A 4,296-nucleotide genomic window follows, 5' to 3' on the forward strand; every position below is an offset into this window, starting at 1 on the left:
CCTGGTCGTCGTCCAGGTCGCTGTAGACCACCTTCCTCCACGGTGGTCCACTTCTCCTGGTAGATCCTCCTTGGAGGGATGCTCCTCCTTCACGCCCCAGAGGAGCCGCCTCCAGAAGCTGAGGGCGGCGGCCCCCACCCTGATCTCCCTGTCGATGGGATGGTCCCTCGTGAGGGACCCCAGCTGCTGCACTTCCCGGCCCTCCAGAGCCAGGCTGCTGGCCCCCATGTCCCAGCACCGGAGCAGCCAGGCGGCGAGCTGCTCGCCCGGCTGGCAGGTGAAATCTTTCCGCACCTCTCACGCCTCCCCGGGGAAGAAGCGACAGGGGGTTTCCCCCTCCCGCCCGCCTCCTGTTGCCCCCCTGGGGCTGCCCTGCTCCCTCCTCCACCAACGGGGTGGACCTCTGCTTCCGCTGCTTCTCCTCGGAGGTAGCTGACAGCCGGGGCTCTGCTTCAGCCGCCATGTCCGTTTGCACGTGCTTGGACGCAGAGGCCGGCTTGCCCCCGTGAGGCTGCTGGAAGAAGGCCCGGTAGGCGTAGGCCAGGCCCCAGCACAGCGCCAGGAGCTGCTGTCTCTTCTCGGCGTAGACGAGACAACCGGCGTTCAGGCGCTCCGCCACCTCGGCAGGCCTCCGCGCCTCTTCGGGTGTGAAATCCCACACTGTCGGGGGTGAAAACTGCCGCAGGCACCTGCCCAAGCCCTCCCACACCCCTTCCCACCCAGGAATCGGCTGCCCCGGGGCACATCCCTCAGCCTCACCCCCTGCCGGGGCGTCCCCGGAGGCACTGCCGAGGCCCGAAACGGGACCGCTGGGCTGGGGGTCCGAGGTGGTGGCAGCAGGCGGTGGGCAGTGGGGGGCTGCGGTGACATTGTCGTTACCCTCACCAGTAGTGCCCAGCTTCAAAACCAGGCTGACGGCACATACCAGTATGAGCATTCCCATTGCGCAGAGATGCTCGAGAAGCTGGGGGTCCATTGCAGCGCGGCCGGGAAGGCCTGTCCCCCGGGGAGAAGAGGAGGAAGGTGCGATCAACGATTGCCTCCACGAGATGGTCCCCAGAATGGTGGGACGGCAGCGCTGCAGGGGCCAAACGCCAGGCTCAAGGCCACTTTTATCATAGGATTCCCTGGGAAAAACACAGCAACACAGCAAACAGCAAAGGCTGAAAGCAGCCGTTAGCAATCTCTGCCAAGTAACTGCCACACAGCTATAAATTCAGTCTAACACGCTTCGATCGAATCCGTCGTTATCTCAACCCCCTCATCAAGCCCCATGTTGGGCACCAAAAAGGAAAGTGGTGGGTTGACCCCAGCCACCAGCAAAGCACCCACACAGCTGCTCGCTCACTCCCAATCTCTGCAGTGGGGCTGGGGAGAAGATAGGAAGAGCAAAAGTGAGAAAACTTGTGAGTTGAGATACAGACAGTTTAAAAAGTAAAGAAAAGAGAGAAAAAACCCCAAGAAATTCAAAGGCAATCACTCACCAGCTCCCACGAGCAGACGGATGCCTGCTCAAGTCTCTGAGCAATGGCCACCTTGGAAGACAAAAGCCCCGAAAGCCAAAGCCCTGCCTCTTCTTCCTCTACCTTAGCTTTTGTAGCTGAGCATGATGTTACAAGGCATGGAATATCTTTTTGGCCAGTTCGGGCCAGCTGTCCCACCTCTGTCCCCTCCCAGCTTCTTGCCTGCCCCCAGCCTAGTTGCTGGGGAGGCAGAGTGGGAAAAAGAAAACCTTGAGGCCGTACAAGCAGACAGTCAAAACACCCGCGTGTTATCAACACTGCTTTAGCCACAAATCCAAAGCGTAGCATCACAGGGGTTTCTGTGAAGAAAGTTAACGCCATCCCAGGGGTTGTTGTGAAGAAAGTTAACTCCATCCCAGCTGGACCCGGTACAGATAAATACATATACACCTATAAACGCATACAATACATAGATATATGCACCTATATATGTATACACAAAACGCGTGTGTGCGGTACACAGTGAGTGGCGGAGGCAGAGGTGGCACAATCAGGACAACTTCCCTCTGCAACACGAGCAAGAGAGGTCTTGCTTTCAGGTCTTACGCTTGCTGCTGGAGGTGGCTGTTCCCCGAGGTGTAGCGGGGTTACAGCCTGCAAGCAGCAGCCCAGTGAGCCCCGAGTTCATCCTCAGCTCTTGCCAACACCAGTGAGCACGCCGTTGGATGATGGCAATGCCTTGCTGTAACTAGTTCAGTTAGTCAATACTCAATTAATTCAAGCTTCTCCATGTCAGATAGAGGAAAGACTAATAGCATGTTAATTAAATTTAAAAGCCATGTCCCTAAAAGGCAATCAAGTAAGCTCAAAAGGCACAGGGAATGCAGGGATAAGAGCTGACGAGCCACACCAGTTTTCAACTGATTTAATTTTTTCCCTTTGGTTTAAGGTGTCAGACAGAGAGTACTCTGCTGAGAATCGTGATGAGATCGAGATGGTCATTTTTTTCCTCTGTGACCTCAGACAAGTCACCCTTATCAGTAAAATTAAGATGATACTATGCTACCTGGCACGTAGTTCCAGGATTACATCCACGTTCTCAGTGTGCGTACAAAGGTACAGCGCAATGAGTCCCAGCATCACCCGTGGGAAATGCTTTGGGAAGGTCTGTGGAGCAGGCGCCAAAATAATCCTGCAAAGGACATTGTGAAGTCTTAGGTTTCATTCTAATAGCACGGCTAATGGGGCTTCTTAATATGTCTTCTGCATTCCCATTTTAAAAAATCAATACCCTTAAGCTCAGTAATTATAGCAAGACATTTATCAAGAGAACAAAAATCTACAGGACTGCTTTTTCCACAAATTGCAGGATGAGAAGCTTTCAGGGTGCTTCCCGGAGCAGAAGCGTGTCGCTGTTAGCGAGCTTAGGGTCACAGAGATTTCCCCTCTGCGCTTCCCGATAAATCACAAAAGAACGAGCTCTACTGCAGCTGCAGGTGGGGAGGAGCGAGGGGGGAAGAAGAATATAGTTCTGGGGATTAAAAGAAAAAAGAGAAGGTGCCACTACCAGGTTTCTCTCTACAAAAGCAAATTTCAAAAGTCAGTGATAAAACTTGGTGCTCAAAGCAGTGACGGTAATGCTTTCTTCTGAAAAGATTATCAGCTAACAGTGGATGGTTTTACAGAGTTTAACCAAACACTATCTGCAGTAGAGATAGCGGTGGAATTTGCAATTTTGCAGCTGCAGAAAGCCAGTTCCCATCCCGTAACAGTCAGAGGCTATGGCTAACACATTCACAGGCTTACACAAATACTTTCAGAGAGAGCAGGAAGCCCTAGGTAGGATTTGTCCAGGTTTTTAGTACGTATGCAGAGCCTGTATAATTGTGCAGTTTTAGTTTGACAGTTTAAAGACTTTTAAAAGACAATTTAAAGACTATTTCAATAAATTCGCTTTTCTTCTGGTACCTGTGTCTGTGTCTACATCTGCAAGTAGCACAACCTCTGCAGAGCAAAGCAGCTGGTGCTGAGGACCGGACGGCCACACCATATGCACTTCAGCGGTTGTTACTTCAGACTAGCTTTAGTCTGGTCCCTGCGGCTGGTGGTATGTTGGTGGCTGGAGTGCCTTAGGGGCGCTCCCAGAGCATGCCTTCAAGTTTAATTTCACCCAAAAGGTTCACATGCTCAAAGCCCGCTCTACTGTGCAAACCAAAGCACAGCAGGTGAGGACTATGGAGAGATTTTCCCCGTAAACATGCACTTGATCCTAAATGAAAAAACCACACACCCTAACACCACCACACCCCAACCTGAGTTACCAATATTCATAGTCATGTTATTGACTATTTCCTGGAGGAATAATAAGATAGAAGAACATCTTACTTCAATTGAAATAACTGACATTCTTTGATAAACCCAATTTTGCTGTTGTCAGTAGGACACCTGCAAGCCAAAGAGCACTTGATTCAGAAGACAAAACGCTGGGAATAAATATGAGTGACTGTATAACAGTGTTACTGCATTCCTTTTGCAAAAGCTTACATTATATGGAACTTCTGAAAAACCACCAGTGCTAGCTCACACCCATAAGTCCCAGTAGGATACGTCCGATTGCTTATACACTTTTAGGCTGCAGGCTGGAAGGAAAGAACAATATATTTGCAGCTTAGCTTATTGAGAATTTAAATTCTTTTAATGTTTTAAGCATTTCAGTAGTATGAACCTGTATTTCAGAAGGAAGGAAGGAAGGAAGGAAGGAAGGAAGGAAGGAAGGAAGGAAGGAAGGAAGGAAGGAAGGAAGGAAGGAAGGAAGGAAGGAAGGAAGGAAGGA

The sequence above is a fragment of the Pygoscelis adeliae genome, unplaced genomic scaffold (assembly GCF_000699105.1).
Source record: "Pygoscelis adeliae isolate BGI_AS28 unplaced genomic scaffold, ASM69910v1 Scaffold57, whole genome shotgun sequence".
Lineage (NCBI taxonomy): Eukaryota > Metazoa > Chordata > Aves > Sphenisciformes > Spheniscidae > Pygoscelis > Pygoscelis adeliae.